This window comes from Neodiprion fabricii, chromosome 5 (genome assembly GCF_021155785.1).
Source record: "Neodiprion fabricii isolate iyNeoFabr1 chromosome 5, iyNeoFabr1.1, whole genome shotgun sequence".
NCBI lineage: Eukaryota > Metazoa > Arthropoda > Insecta > Hymenoptera > Diprionidae > Neodiprion > Neodiprion fabricii.
The window spans coordinates 18729474-18747277 of NC_060243.1; the positions used below are offsets into that span (position 1 = coordinate 18729474).

The 17804-nt window shown below is 37.7% G+C and overlaps 1 protein-coding gene across 1 annotated transcript in view; it reads left to right on the forward strand.

Annotated features, from left to right (window-relative positions):
* LOC124182582 (F-box only protein 43-like) overlaps positions 1-17804 on the forward strand; it is a 48957-nt gene that overhangs the window by 11870 nt on the left and 19283 nt on the right. The gene's annotated exons all lie outside the window — the stretch shown is intronic.

Below are 17804 nucleotides of genomic sequence, written 5' to 3' on the forward strand. Positions count from 1 at the left end.
CGCATTTAGGATAGAGCGAGTACCTAGGCGGCGTCTGGAAGGAGGAAGAGGAAAAGGAGGATGAGGTAGAAGAGAGCATCATTGTGTGAATACTGAAGAAACGAGTTGAGCGAGAGGAGAGCGAGATCTCTGACAAAGCTTACAAGGATTAAAAAGAACGAGAGAATAAAGGAAAGCAAAGAAACCTCTGCACATCCTTTTTCCTAGAAAAAATTATACATCGTTCATTCGTCTGCCAGCGTTGTCTCTTTTTCTTTCTCCTCCTTATATGCGCGATATACGAAAGACAGTCAAACCGATGTTAACAACGAATGTTTGACAACGTGTTTGAATTTTTAAAACTCTCTCTTTCTCCCTTCTTCTCATCAACTCTGCCTCTGTCCGTCTCTTTTCCTCGTTATCTCTGTTCCATCACGAACCGTCAGTGCACACACACTCTGTATTCAACGCGTTTGTTTCTATCCCCATTTACGATGTATACGCACAGTTATGCTTAGGTATATGTAAAAGATCTACGTTTACGTTCACATCATAATCGTTGAAAAATAATTGAGAATTTGGGGGAGAAAAAAAAACCATGACCAGCTTAAACTTTTAATTGTCATACTTATTTCTTCTAAATCCCAATCGAACATGTCCATAAATTTTTACTGTCTTAAACAATGGACAAACATTTGATATTTTGGAAATTTTATTCAACGATTTACGATTGTTTCGTCATAAACTAAGCGAAATATTATTGGTACAAGTATTATGTATTATTATGATTCGTAAATTATTTACATCGGTATGATAAGAATAAAGGATTGGCGTCTTTAGAACATAATTTTTGGAATACGTTGTTTGTTTTAACGTTAAACCGTACATCGAGTTATTTGGAATATTACAGCTCGTAACGCTAATGCAGCAAAGGCTGAGTGAAAAAACTAGATGAAGAACAAACTGTAAAGGAAGTTTGAGATAATTGAGAGTAGTTTAAAACTATAACAAAAATGTAACAAATGAATGAAAGTTGGGTTAGATTCGGAGTAATTTCACGTCGGAATATAAAGCATCGATCCAAAAAAAAAAGTTACGACGATTTCCCGGTTGATTTACGAGAGCATTGCTATCGATGTGCGCTCGGTGATAAGAAATCTGAAGGAAAAAAAAGTACTTAAATAAAATACGTTTGTGTAGAAATTTATCTTGATGCGCGCAGGACCGGCAGCGTCTATCTGTCTGTCTGGCTGTCTCTGTTCCTGACTGACGGTCAGTTGCTATGCCACCATCGTCAGTTATCCCTGATTTGTTCCCCGTGCATACGAGCTGCCGTTTGTACATAACCGTCACACAGAGCCACGTACGTACATATTTTCGACGGTAAAAATGTGCGTGTAGATTAGGGGCTGCTCCGCGCGGCTCAGCTGCTATCACAATCTACTTGCCACACCGGAAGTCATCCTTTTTTCCCCCCTATCTTCCTCCTTTGGTATATATGCGTTACTCGGTTATCAATCCATCCAGCGTCTCGACACTCCGTCGTCTTCGGCTTAGCGGCTTAGCGCCCTTTTTAATAGAGTGCTTCAGACTGCCAGATCGTCGGATCGATCATGAGATCGTGTTTATGCGCGAAGACTACGCGCAGCGACACCTAGCGGCTCGATCGTGTCAATTCCGATATACGTAAAGAGTTGATTGAAAGGTTTCGATTTTTGTGATTAATTGGATGTAATTTACAATTAATTTTCTAATAAATTTCTAATAAATTTTTTGCCTTCTCAATTGTGCGACAATGGGATATATTTTTTTTCCGGTTTCTGTGTTTTTCATTCCGAAACTAGACAGAAAACTCATCTGAATTTCAATTTACGTTAAATAAGTCGGCTTTTGAACACCGATAACAATCAACCAAAGTAGATATTTTTGCATGTTAATAAATAACGGCACCCATGCGTACTTTCGAACTTGAAAACCCGCACCAAATATCAAAGAATTTTATGATTTTAGGAGGGGCTGAGTATTGTTTGTATTTTTTAAATTACCCCGGCTCAGCCCTTTCTAAAATCATAAAATTCTTTCGAGTCTGCAGATCTTCTTCAAATGTTTTTACCAACCCATCGTAAAATGAACTTTGCTCATCCCCATCTTGAGTCCGTAATTTAGCGAAAATTTCTCAACTGAACCTAAGAGCCTGAAGCGGACAACGGGCAATTAGACCCCTCTTCAAAGAACTACAAAGCTGACCTAACCTAAAAAAATTGAACTTGTGAGGCGGGCAAAGTAACTCGGGTGCGTCCCAAAATTACTTTTCGCAATTGAAATTGATCGGCAATGAAACTAAAGATGAATGGCTAAACAATATGGGGCAGAAAACTGAAGTGTCGGTAAATGGTCATTTTAGATAAATCATACGGGTACGAAGATACAGAAAACTTTATGCAAATTACGAGTTTTCATTTTCGATGCACAAATTTGATGTAGCGTGATAAATAAAAAAAGAGGTATCTTGAAATTAAATACGGCGGTTCATTTCCTGCCGCCAGATGTCAGAGCGTCACATTATTTTTTTTCGTAATTTTGTGGGAATATAAGATATTTTCAAGCTTGTTAGCAATTTGGCATAGTAGAAAAGATCGCTAAAAATACCGTTGGCTAATTTCGGAATGCCGAAAATATGACTACAGAGTCAAACAGGCGCTTTGGGCGCCACCCGTTGAAAGTTAGGTTAGGTTGGCACGCAACGCGTAACGCTGACTGCGATGGGCGTCGTCTCGTTCGGTGGGTCGCCGTATATCAGACGGCAACTTTGAGATTTAGTTACAACGTGACGTTAATATGCCTACTAAAATTATCACTACTTAGTTGTGGCCCACGCATCGTCCGGCTATTCGGCGATCGCGGATATTCTTACGTATTATAATTCAGTTTCGTTGGGTACTAGTTAGGTATAATTCAAGGAAGGGAAATTGATACACACTGCAAAAGTAATAGTAATAAAACTGGCCATAGAAGCGGCTCGTACTATCGAGCTATAAGCATTAACACCAATAATAGCGCCATAATAACAGACAAACTTAACGTCGTTAAATGTCGAAGAAATTTTTATTTATTCAGGTTTTTTTTCCGCGACGTTTCTACGAATCTTGCGGCACGCAGGATTCCAGATTTCTAACACGGCCTCGAAAACAGGACGACGCTTACATTTCTCTACTTCTGTCCCAATAGGCCTACCGGTTAGCCATAAACTATGTATCTATATAACGCTTATGTAAAATATAAATTATTCCAACCATTCATCGTACTAACAATCTTCTTCCTGCGGAGTTTAAATTCGCATAAATGTTAATCTAACTAAACAGCGAAGAAAGTCGCGATTTAAACATTTTTAAATAGATATCGGCGATTGCGGATATAAAATGATTATAATTCATTGACATTGTCACTCAAATTCGATACATGTGTGTTTAAGAAATGGATGACAAGTTAGAAGACAAAATCACAAACAATTAAAACAAACTAACATACAGGATAGTTATGCACTGCAATAACCGAAAAAAATTGAGAAGAACAAAAGAAACCGGAGTAGCTTACTGATCGTTAAGTGGTGCTGACGTTGAACAGTAAAATGTTGAACGTATACTTGTTTATAGAAGTTTCTCGAAATAATGCGAGTACAAAATTTTTAAAGAAAAGTGAAATGTGCAGATCAAATACCAGAACAATATGAAGATACGCAGGTTTTGTGTTGCTGTATTAACTGTACATTATTTCTGCTCGTTGCTGCCTTAACCTCGAAATTCATCGACATTCGCGGTCGTAATTATACCCACTTTTACTGTCCGTACCATGTTACTGTTTGCTGATACCATGCAATAGGTAAAACGAATAGTAACATTTTGTTCGTGATTCCATATTCATTTCATAAATACGTTCGAAATCAGTTCAAGAGACGATTGAAACGAGACACCGGCTGCAGAGCCACCAAGCGGTCAAAACTTCGAGTAAACCTTGTCATTGAAAGAAGTTTGGAGAAAATGATTGAAAACGATGACAATGATGATGATGATAATTTTCGAAACGAGATAAAAAAAACATCCGAGACACGCAACTGATAATCGGAGGCCATGCGTTGCATCGCAAAAAGTACATAACAGCCGAATCGTACGTTCAATTCTGAACAAAAACTCATTAATACATTATAATATTTCGCAAAAATATGTCTGTGTTTTTTTTTGTTTCTCAGGATTGCAATGTAGAATACGGCCCTTACGCTCTTTTTGCATCGCGATACGTAGCCTCGGATAATAGCCGAAATAGAAGACATATAACCCGGCTGATAAGGACTGACTATAACATCCCCCGAAGGGTACATGATAACTCATTACTAAAAAAGTGTGCGCACTTCGCGCACCGAGGTCCTAAAAAGGACCTGGAGGGCGATTCTTGGTGAACGACGCCGAGAAAATAAGGAACAAGCGGCAACCTGCGCCTGTAAAAGAAGGGGCCGTCAGCCCCCCCCCCCCCCCTCCCCCGGCAGGCAGGCTGCCAGGATACATGTGAATAACGCGTCGTGGCGTGCCGAGGGAACGAACTTACCTTCTTACCTCTCGGTGGTTTGTCCCTAACTCTGCTGCTCCGCAGGTCGGGCATCAGGCCCTCTTTCAGCCCCCCCCCCCCCCAACCTCCTCGCGCTGCCCCTCCATTTTTTTTTCTCCGTCTGCAACGGGTAGCGCGAGAGAGAGAGAGAGAGAGAGAGAGAATGAGGGGGGGGGGGGCTGAAACGCTTCGGGGATGAAAGAATGCCTATAGAACAGCTGCCTCCCCCCGTTTTTCCAGTCTTAGAGGTTTGCTTAAGAATCCCTTAGCCGAGATAGTAACCCGAGACTGGAACTCGGTCCTTCCCTTCTTCACATGCATCGCTTCATCGTCGTCATCGTCATCATCCCGCATCTCTTACCCCGCGTTTATATACTCGCTCCTTACGTACGTGTGTATAACGTTATACATATGTATGCAGTGTGTGCGGAGGATAGAGAGAAAGAGAATGAATGAATGAAGTAAGTTTTATTATGCCCTGGAGAAAAAACTCCGTGGGCAATGCGTACATGAAAAAGGATTAAATATAATGTAATGTAATAAAATATAATGTAATAAAACTTAACCTAAGAGCTTAAAACTAAGAAAACTAAGATAAAGCATACAGAGTACAGAGTCAAGACGCGGAGAAACCGCGAGCACATGTAAACACAAGAGAGAGAGAGAGAGAGAGATATCAGATTAACGGAGTATCGAAGAGAGGGAGACCAAAGGGAAAAAGGAAAGATAAAGGGGTGGAGGTGATGCCTACGTATACTAATGAAACGACTGGGAACCGAAGTTCAGCGGTCCAGCAACTTTTCTCTAATATTGAGCACGGAAAACACGCAACAGTAGAACCTCGATATCTTTTCGCCGACTGGGCTCTGCTGATTTTTTCTTTTTCGTTCATTTGTTTTGTTTTGTCCTTACCTTTATCGGAAACGTGGTTTCAACAACAATTCGAGTTATTAGATGAAATCATTTTTTTTTCATCAGTTTTTTTTTCAAATTTTACAAATGACTATAGTCTAATAGCAAAAACGATAATTAATTTAGTATTTTTACGTTAAAACTCATATTAATGTGACAATTTACTCCTAGTACATTACGGAGTGACAATACCGACGGCTAAATTGCTTATTCATGTTTGACGAATTTTTGAAACTCCGTTTTACGCTGCTTGTGTATATGATTTGCTTCGTTTCGTGTTCGGATGAAGGTTCTACTGTATCTTTCGTGCAGCATAAAGCAGCAGATAAAGAAAGAGGAGTGCTATGCTGTGTAGGAATCGTTGCAGCTGCTGCTGCTTCCATGCTGCTGTTGCGTTCATCGACGACGATACACGGTGCGTGTGTTTTTTTCATGAAAGTTTTTCGTCCATCGTTGTTTACTTTTTATTCGTAAACCTCGTGCAATATCAACCTGTCCCCCACGCTGAGCTGCGTATCATTTGTCACGCTAATCCTGTCTCATTGCGCTCGCATAATTTCAAATTTGAAACAACGAAATTTGTAACTTGAAAAATATTTACTTGCGAATATTCGTGCTTTTCCTCGTGATAATATTGGGAAACAAGTCGGTGAGCAAATTGTCATGAAAATTTTTCAGATCTGATAAAAATCATCGCCTTGATTCATTGGATCATCGATTATAATAGATTTTTAACAATATTATTTAATTGCCAGAAAAATTCAGGTTTGGAAAAATAAAAAAGAAAAAAGGAGCTTGTCTATATTATCAAATATACTTACACGTGAAGGGGTGAAAAAAGTTTTCATGACAAAAATTTTGATTGAAAGTTACGAGAAGTTTATCGTATCCTTGTACATACAGGTATAAAAGTTTTTCTGTAAGGAAACTTGCTGAGCAGTGTTTTGTAACACATGTGTATGTTTATACAAGTTTTTCTTGTCACGCGACGATACATGATCCTATACAATTCTTAAGCTCGGTTGTATATTCGTTTTATTGAATCCCGATACAATTGTCAATAATCTTTGAACATCCCGGTAGCTGCAAAATAAACAATTTATGTATCCACATAATCTGATGTATTAGTGAATCTTGTTCAAAAGATTGCTAAATTGATGAATAATATAAAATGGGTCATTGTAACGAAGCTGAAGTTAGTAACGTTTCCGCAACGAAACATCGGGGAAAAATTCATTGTCGTTCAATTTTACAATAACTTTGAATGAGTTGGCTTCTCAAATTATGAACGTGTTTTGTTTATTGTGGTTTACTAAATATCAGACAATCCTGAAGGTGTGAAGTAACGATTTTTCCTAAACACGCACCGTTACCATAATATTACTAACTCCAGCCTCATTTATTGTTATCCAATCATACGGCGATTTGCTGCTGATATACAGTGAGGGACAAAAGTTTCGTATACATAGTGTACGAATACTCTTGTTCTTGCCTTCGTATTAGCTACGCAACATAAGATAACCAGTCCGATTCTATATGTTTCTTTACGTTATTGTCCAGGCATAAAATGAAACAGCAGACGTTTGAATAAATTAATTAATCAGAAAAATTATTCCTTATTTTACTTCAAATTTATCTACCGTACGAATATACTTTTTTGCCGCCCGCTGTATGCGTTAATACATACATACGTGTGTATATATAGGTATATATATATATAATATACCTACTATGAAACCACGTGAAGATACACATCATTTAAATACAGCATGAGAGAAAAAAACGTGGGCGGAAAGACTGGTTTTTAAATTTCAATCATCAGCTCGCCAGTTCGTTCTCTGCAGTAAATTCCTTTTGATTTTTTTTTTTTTTTTTGTTTGTTTTTCAGCACCCATCAGTCGAGAAAAATGGCGGCTTATAGGCAGGTCACAAATATCGATACAATACGCATTGTACACGATTTATACTATTGACGTTGCACATATAAAGCCGCGCGATAGAATAGAATAAAAAAAAATATATATATATAAAGGAGAAAGGGCAAAAATATGAATAAATTATCGTAACTAAAGATTTGTAGAACAAAAAAGTAGCACCTTCGTCTCCTCGACGTTCGATCTCATAACAATTTGATACGTATTGAATATATTTACGTACTTATACACGTACGATGATGTGTACATAATCTTTTAAACGGTATGTATATAATCATCAATCAATTATATGCCACGTTATACACACGTTTGTACACGCAAATTCAGCGAGGAAGATTCGTCTTTACTTTTTTTTTCTTTCTTTTTTCTTCCGCCGAATTGAAATGCAAGATTCTTTCATCTCTCTCTTTCTCTTTTCTACTTTTCGCCAAGCTTCAAGGCTACTCGTGTAAAGGCAATCATGACCTTCCTTATGAGCGGTGCTTGAACACGTAGTCATCGAGTATGTTTACCAACAGTCATTATCATTATTACACCCATCGTATATCTACTATATGTTTATATTACATAATACTCAGCACGTTTCTTCGCTTTTGTATGAATATTATGTGTACAAATTTGATTTGTCACTCGTACAATCCTAAAAGTGTTTTTATGCTTGTGCAACAACAAGATGTAATTATTATTTTAAAACTCTGTAATGTAATATACATGAGATTTATCCACACTCAAAATTTAACCACTTGAAAAATTACGACATTTTTTACTTGGAATAATATGAAAAAAGTTTAGTGATTTAACTTATGTTTCACCGGATCCTCATATTGTTAGTAAAATAAATTTTCAGAAGATTTTATTGGATTTAAATTCGATTTCGTTGACCTGATTTTCATAATCTTTGAAATGTTATACTCATTCCGAGACCACGTGACGATTGCTAAAATCTCTTATTTTTTACATCGATGACACGTACATCTGCTTGTCGAAGTCGAGGAATTTCGAGTCAACGATATACGTGAGAATATATGATAGGTATACATGATGTACTGTATACAGTTTATGAAATGAATCAAAAATTGAAATAATGTATAAATTTTCGCTCCCGCCTTTGCGGCTGATGACTTGTGAGTATTAAGCGGATAATACGACTTGATGCATGAACATGTTTATTTCATGGCGAGGAATAAAAGAAGTTGTACATTAACTCTTACTAATCCAACACTTGGACCAACAGTTCTCACAGTTTTTCAAGTTGAACATCGTTTTTGTCGGCATCCTCGTAAATTGAAGCTCAATCATCAGTATTGTATTATGTGTTTCACAAAATATCTTGTTATAGAGTTGCGAAACACGGATTGGCATTTTTTATCGGATCATTGACGAATCGATGTTTTCGAATGGCCTGTTTTTAGAAAAGTTGCATAATCCATCGCTCGTAAATTTCAATGAATTCGAGACTACACCAATAAAAAGTATTGAGTATCGGATCAATTGGTATTTTCACCTAAACTGTCTTTCTAATAGCCGAAATAACCGGCACTTCATAAATGAACCTGCTTTTCGATTTGAGACCGTCTAAAATCATACTCTTTTTTTTTTTACTCTCTCCAAAGAAAATGAAAACACTTATAGAAATTAGAGTTAGAGGGCTGTGTTATTTATAGTCAACTTGCTCTAAGAGTTTTCACTTTCTTTAAAAAGAAACTCTTAAAAATAGTTATGTTGTTCAAGCTGTGCTACAAAATTCTCGACATTCCGTTAAAATTTTCCCCAACTTTTAAATTCACCGATGATATATAATATGTATTTCACTGAACAGGTTTATCAAAAAAAAAAAAAAAAAAAACTATCAATTTTATGCCAATTCTTTTTCATCGAGTGACTTTTGGCGTTCAACACCACCGAAGTCTGTATTAAGCATCCCTTGAAAAATTTACGAACGCCATGAATGATAATATCAAAAAACTGACGAGCATCTATCGAATCGGCAGAATGAATTACGTAGCCGAGAATCACGATGTACCTACGAGATATAGGCATGCATGGCATACTTCAGCGGCCGTAGGTTGTTGGAGAGGATAGAGAGAGGAGAGAGAGAGATAGGAAGAAAGAGAGACGCGGAGAGAGAGAGAAAGAGAGAGAGAAAGAGGTGAACTAGTGAACAGCTGACACTGATAGACCAGCTGATTGCTGTTTTAACCGATGTTAGCCAAGGCCGCCGCGAACGCGGTTGGCGTTCGAATATTGAAACGAGTTTATATTTTTATCGTTTGCTGTTCCCTCGCCGATATTGCTTGCCGCCTGTTGCATGCGCGGGAATTGAGAATTTGGGCGGGAAAATCGTTGAACCATCAATGCTCTTGGTATTTGTTTTTACAATATTCGGAATCGTTTATTATATACACTGCAAAAATTTGTAGATGATTCTTCAGATGCTATTATTCAATTTTCGTAAAACCATTGTCTCTTTTTTAATCACACATGTTTGATCTGAAAACTGGTATTAAGTCGTTTATACGTATTGTTTCTAACATTATCTTTGAACGAAAATGTTTTAAAATAAGTGAATGTTAAAATGTAGGTACAGAATAATGCTGTTGGGAAATGTGAAGAATTTTGAATTTTGATTCTGCGATCAATCCTCGATTAATCGAAATTTGAAAGTGCGTACATCGATTTCCTGCTTTATTTTCACTTGGAAAACGACACTCTTGCGACACTCGTTACCTGGTATTATGTACATAACATAAACCAGATAGCAATCTACGTATTTTGAAACCACCTCGTTCTAGGCATCCATCACCTGCTTTACCGTGAATAATTGAGCTCCGGCGACCTCACCTGCTCTCGGTAATCGGACAGCCCAGAACCAGAACCAGAACCAGAACCAGGTTTATACCGAGTAGGTTGCAGTGCTTAACCTAACCTAACCCTGACCTATAACTATAATCCGCGAAAACTGGTATTCTACCTTCTAATTTTCGACGACATTTATATTCTCCCAGTCAGGACGGCGGTTAACACAAAAGGTATAAAAACTAGGCTGTGGCGTTACAGATTATTTTTCGTTGTTTTTTGTTTTTTTCCCTGTAGCTGTTATTATTTTTAGGGCTGAGTGAGCTGGTAATTACCGGATAGTTTCGCCAACTTTTACAAACTCGAAAATGCTGCGAACGTACATTTTTCGGCTTCAAATCTTTGAATATTATAATAAAGGCTGTGTTACTATGAATAACATTAAAGTAAAAACAAAAATTTATAGAAGATTTACAGGAGAAGAAGGGAGAAAAAAAGATATTATAAATATCAGTATAAATTTTTTGATATTGTCTTACAAATTATTGTGAATAAATTTAGACTCAATTTTCAACTTGCATATAGAAATTCTACTTCTTACGTATTTTTACGCATTACTTGTGTACGTGCTGAAAATTATCCGACTGTGACTGACGATGAAATATCTTAAAATACCTTCGATTCTTTTCCTAAATTAATATTTAGGTATTTTTAATGCGAGTATTTTTTTTATTCGACTGAATACTACGTTTAAATTACTTTTTGCCTTTGTTTTCTTATATGAAACATAGAAAACTACAATTCGATGTCGTCATTATCATCATTGGTGTCGTAATTTAATTTAGTTTGAGATTGTCAGCACACTGCTTGTGATTCAGAAGATTCTGAGGAAGCCAAAATAATATAAAAATGTTGTACCGTAAGATCGTTGTTATTTTCCGTTATTACGACTCGACGAATATTATATTACACATGTAGACTCAACCGAGGCTCTCGCTTCAAATAAGTTTTAAGCACATAGTGTACTGAATACGTTGAAATTTTTACGCGTTACGCTTTTGCGTTCGGTAATTTTTGCATATTATTTCACAATAAAAATTTTCACGGTTTATTGAACGGACCAAGGAAATTGTGTTATTGATTTTTAGAATTCACATTTTAGAGCGTTAAAAAAAAGATACAGTTCGATATCCTTTTTTTTTTTCTTCAATACAGAATTGAATCCATTTTACAAAATTTGTCCGACGTTTTTTTCACAAAGTCATTATTTCACATATTTTTGAAATCATACATAGAATATTTTCTTGTAGATGTTCTTCAAGCCGCGAACTTTAGCGCGAACGGATAAATAAATCATTTATGTATGAAATTCGTGTGTTCGACGGTTCATCGTCACGTGGATAAGAGAAGGTAAGGGAGAAGAGAGAGAAGTTGCGTTATTTTCGCACGCAATCATCCTCGGTTTATTTTATCGACCATCATCTCGTTTCCGGAAGCTTACCGGTTTCTTATACATACATATATGTATATAATGTTTGTCGGCTCGCATAGCAACGCTGTTAAATCGCCAGCTCAGACCCGCGCGACCACACGATGATGATCTGCATATGATGCCGAGACTTTCTACACGTCACTGTTCATGTGTGTGCGAATATAAACCTGCGGCCTGCAAAAAGAGAGACAAAGAGAAAAAACGAGAAAAAAATAGGATGTCGAAACGCACGGACAACGACTTTCCAGAATAAGTAAAACAAAGCAGAGACGAGTAAAAAAATTTCATACTTGTCGGATTATGATCTGTAATCAGTGAAATCAAAAAAGATTTATTGTTAATCTAGAATTTGCAATTTTGTTTACACTTCACTGAATACTGCTGCGTGAAAAGTATCGGGAAATAATTTAAGACAGAAAAACGCGAATTTGCTGGATCTGTGCGTGTTGTTTTTATTTCCTTTCTACATGTGGCATATGGATATAATTTTTTACAGAACATTTTTATTCCAATTCGACAATATTTGGAAATCGAAACGTATTTTGATAGTTTTTTTTTCTTGTTTCTCATGAGATCTGAAAAATTCGAAATTGAAGTAATCGGAGAACTCGGTATGCCTCTTACATACGAAAACAAAAAACCTCTCACCCAGAAATGTCAATTTTTGTAAATAACTCGAGATTAGCATTATCGATTTTGATCAAAATTTGACCAGATCTAAAACAGGAAGATCCGCGTCATTTTGCGCCCTCAATCATAAAAATCCGTTGATTCTATCTAGAGACATTGTCGGACACAAAATTGACGGCATACTCAACAAACATAAGAGAAGAGAAGTTATCCGGTCAGGTGTCACTTGAATCTACTCATAAAAATAAAGAAGCAGAGAAACAAAAACGAAACCATTCCACGGTCGAACGACGATTCGTCATCCTAGTTACACAAACGCTCGCTTAGTATTAGAGATACTTACTTATAACTTACAATTAGTACGTTGGACCAACGGACACTGTGTACAGTTGCATACATTCATTGCGATGTTTACTTTCGTTGACAGGCCACTCTGGCCAACCACTCGTGACGGCGCGCGCATTGCGCCGCGATTCCTACTCAGTGTACCGCTCTCTTCATCGCGTCGTTGGCCAAGAGAAGCGCCTCGCAAGCTTTCGCTGTGTTTACATCACGTGACGACGCGTGCAAAACAACCGCGCAGCGTTCGGCGTTAGATGACGCTGTTTGTTGTTCGCGTCTCAATTGTTTTATTTGAATTCTTCTGTTTCTTATTTTACACTACTCTCTTCAACTTGAAATTTATTCGCCAGTTTTTTTTCTCCTCTCTCTTTACTCACCGGTCACGAGTCTCCGGCGCGCGAAACGAAGCCGCCTGCAACGGCAATAAACTCCGTAACGATGTGAAATTGTGCTTACTTATGTAGGCGAAAAAAAAACGACTGGTTCCCGTTCTTTGCACCGCCGCGATAATACAATGCTTGCTATTTGTTTTCTTCTTTCAAATATTCAAACATTCAAATTTCGGATTCCTTTTTAGAAACACGTATCCACTAAGGAATGAAGAAACGAAAGTTTCCAATCGAGTTATGGTAGAGTGAAAAATCGGTATTTTTTTCGCGTAATCTTTTTCTACACTGTTTTTCGTCTTGCGGAATATTTTCTGGTATTACATCTTGAAAGAAGAGAAATTACATTGCAATATTTCATCAAGGTCGATATTTCCGACAGCGGAAAAACTTTTTGATATCCAAAAATCGTTGAAAGAAAATACTTGATCTGGTTTTGAGCCTCATCTAAAATACACTCGAATTTCTTTCGGATCAAGTATTTTACCAAGTACACATATCTCTTTTGTTTTGAAATTACAGTAACCAGTCATACTCTGGCTAACATTCAAACATTGATAATGCGAGTATTATACATAACCGTCATCGACGCCCGCCGCGCTTCATTCATATTCCGCGATTGAACATGAGATTTTGGAATTCATAGAAGAACAAGACGTATTCAAATATATATTATCGCAATGTCCGTTGTTTTCAACGTATAATGATCTAACTGGAGAGAAATAGTTGAAAGTCTTATTGTGACCACTAGCAATGAAGTTATATATTTTTTCAGCCTCGACATTTTTTCTGCAGGGTCCAAATTTTCTAAAATAATAATATTCAAATATTATAGCAGCCATGTAAACAAATGAACGTTTCGAATAATATTTGGTCTTGAAACGTTCTCCGATTTGCCCGAAAACTTGTCAAATTTCTCAAGAATTGTTTTTCCACATCTCTGAAATTGATGAACGTATTAAAAAAAAAAATTTCCGCAAATTTGCTATCACAGGCAAACACATAGGATAGGGTTAAAATGCTGTTGCATACATTTCATCCACGTATGACAATATTTTTATTGTAATACTTAACTTTATTGTAATACCAAACTGACGCAAATTGTACAGATCGAATTGCCAAAATATTATACATGTATCATATCTATCTATCATCAGCATCGCGAAAGGTTAACGAACGTCGCTGAATTTCCCCCTAAAAGCATTAAAATACATACATAACCCAACATATTATATTACGCATTATCCTGGGCACGGTGCAGTCGCACTATGCGACTCTATTCTCTCTGCTCAAATCGCCTCGAAGCCGTTGCGTTGGTCGCCGTTCGAAGCTATGATGAAAGGGTTGGGGGGTGTGGCGGGGTGTAGAGGGAAGAGGGAAGAGACGGCGGGGGTATGTAAGAGACCGTAAAGAGGTACCCGAATGTGTGATGATGGCCAGCGGCAGCGTCTTTCTCTCCCCTACCTCTCTCGGTAATCCCGCGTCGCGGTTTTCGCCGTTAGCGAGGCTGGCGAGCTAGCGTCACTCCTGTGAGAAGGACGTGGAGGAGAGTAGCGGGGGAGGGGACGACGCACGACGCGGTGCTCTGTTGCTATGCGCAGCACACCATCCGGCCTCTCAAGAGGTCGTTCGCGATCCTTGTTACACACGAGAAGACTGCGCCGTGCGTGTTGGGTTTATGCGCGTGTGCGCGTGCGCCATGTGATCATTATTCGCGAGCCGAAAGCGCATGGGCCGAACTTTTGATACACGAAAAACACAACGAGTTTCTTCTTCTTCGTCGTCGTTGCCGCTATAGAGGATCAACTTTTTCATTCTTCTTTCCTCCCTTCCTTCTCTCTTCCCTGATTTTTATTATTGTGCTACATCGTTCTCTCGACCTGGATAACACTGCGTGAGGATCCTCCTTTATCCCCCCTGGTCTTCTCTTCGATTGTCCACTCCCCCTCCCCCGTCCCTTCCACTTTTCCCGCTCACAGTTTGTCTAGACGCAACCGTGATAAATTCCATTTACTTAGGGCGACGGGGCCCCAAGAGAAGCAGCGGCAACGGCAGCTTCACTAACGTCGACGACGAAGACGACGGCACAGACCCACATGTACGCACACATGTACTCATGCGCGTAAACCTTACACACTTTTTCCCGCCGTTCTCTGTCCGCTTAGCAACAAGAGGCGATTCTGTGTCTATTTTTTTTTTTATATCCAACCTCTATTATATCTTTGAAATTCACTCTTTATCTGTTTAAATGTATCATCAGTTTTTTTAAATCGATATTCTCTATCATTTGTTATTTTTTTGCTTCAGGTTCTCGTCCGAATGTATCTTATGCGATCTTCTTTCTGTTTACGTCGCGTTATTTTATTTTTCTTTTTCGTCTCATTCTGGTTTTAAAGAGTTCCTCCAAACTATACGCATCACCGTTATTTTTTATCGTTGTTGTAGTTATTTCAAGGTGTATGGTTTCTATTTTTCTGTATTATTTTTTTTCCGCTCATATTCCGAATGAAAAAAAACAACAGTAAACGAAAAATCAAAAAACAAATCCGTTACTTGTCCATATTACATGAACGTTAAATTAGATTCCCGACTGATTTGTACAAATAAGAAGAAAAAAAGATGGAATCAAGAGAGACGGAAAAAAAGAAATGTTACTGATTAAAAATTCCTGAAGAAAACCAAGGCAATGGAATATCGTCGTGTTGGCTCCATTTCAATAATATAAACACGTGCGCGCGAAAGGGCGCGCTCGCATGTATTTCCTTTTTTCAATTCGCTCCCCACCGCTGAATACGCCTAACCTTGCCGCCAATTTCGTACCTCTATACTATAGTTATTATTCTACCAGTACGCTGAATATTTTCCGTGTTTCATTTAGTCAGTAGTTTCTGTTTGTCTTTTGTTTAAATTTTTTTTTTTTTTTTTTTTCATTCTCGTGTTCAATAGTAGAATATTGTCGGAAAAAGGAAATATTTCGAATCTCTGGTCTGCAACTGTAATTATCATAATGCTTTGCATGTTTCAAGAATGTGGCTAATTAATATAAGTTCTTTTCCGCCGTCCCGAATACCTATCTGTAACGTGTTATCACAATCACGGTAAAGGGAGAAAACAGTGTCAGAAATAAAGGTTTGAACAAGAGGAATAAGAATCTTGTATTATAATGTTGTTCAAATCGTGGCAATTTACGATATTGACCGAAATTATTGAAATTTTTAGTTTTTTAATGTTCGGAGTTGAAATTTCACCTGTTACATTTTCCCACTCAACGGATTTTGAAATCGGAAATTAGAAAAACTGAGTGATTGGTAAGAATTTGATTTATCCTAACTGACGTAATCCCAACGTCACTAATCATACCGCGGATGTGTTTATTTTCGTAATTTTAGCCATAGTTTTTCGCATTCTGTTTATATCCAAAACGAATTTCCCGCTATTGCAAGGATGAAATGAAGACCCGTAATAAATCTAGTAGCACAAAATGCGAAAATGTGATTGTAATTTTTTTTTCTCCCCGTCGTCGGGGCTCACTGCTCACTGAAATTCCGTGGCGAAGGCGACGCGCACGCTGAGCCGAGCGCGGGAAAAAGATGGCGGGAACCTCGGTGGCGTGGTTGCTGCATGGCCTCGGTTGCAGCGCTGCGCGCGCACATCTCGTTCTCAAACCGTTCAGCGGCTCACGCCCGCGCAGCACTCAATCGCTGTTCGAATTTCGAACGCAGCGACGCACCACGCGGCGCCTTCTAACAATAAGTATCATGCACACGAATCTGCGCGTTTCTTACGCTCCTAGCAACCGGCTAGTCTCAGCTTCTTGTTCAGTAGGTCCGCGTCTTTTTTCCTCCCTCGTTAAAAGCCTCTTGCTAGTATTTTTGCAAGTCCGAGAAACACTGCATTTAGGAGTAATATACTTGCGAGTTTTTGTCTATTATAACGATTTAAATATATAATGCGTACACTGAGAGAAAACAGACTTCATTGACCGCTAATCTTTGATTATACGAATTGATTCACTTTTATTCCCTTTGTATTAATTCTACAAAGCAAGGAACAACTTTTCAAAATACATGAGATTTTTCCAAGTTTTTCTAGATTTCATCCAATTACTTCACATAATGAGATCTGTCTTTCAACATCATTTATTCTCCTACCATGGTATTATGAAATAATTTCAGGAAATCAGTATAAGACTCGCTTCAGTATTGATGTAATCATTTACTATACATAACTATGTTTATTTAACAAGCAGTTACTTTGAGTCCAGTTAAAATTTTTTTTATAATGTAGTACTTGGTAAATTACCTTCTGAAATCTAAAGATTGTTACCAGGTTACATGCGATGTGATGATACACAAAAATATGTATATATAAATTGTCATATGTGCGTCATACAACTGTGTGAAATTTTTTTTTTATGATCATTAACACACCGTCGTTATTATTATCATCCTCATCCTTGGTGTTGTTTCTGTTATTGGTGCTATTTCTGTCTCTTGTTAGTTTTTTACGATTTTTTTTATTTCTCTCATTCCTTTCGAAGCTCGCGAAATTAACGAGGACACGCCTCCTTTCGTATAGAATGATTGATAGTAATAATTATCCCGTTGCATGCCGGTTAATTATTATCCCCGGTGTATATAACAGTATAATGTATTATGTACATCGCATATCTATATAAAGATATATACCTAACGCACTGGTCGGCAGATAGAGAGAGCGGAAAAAAATATAACA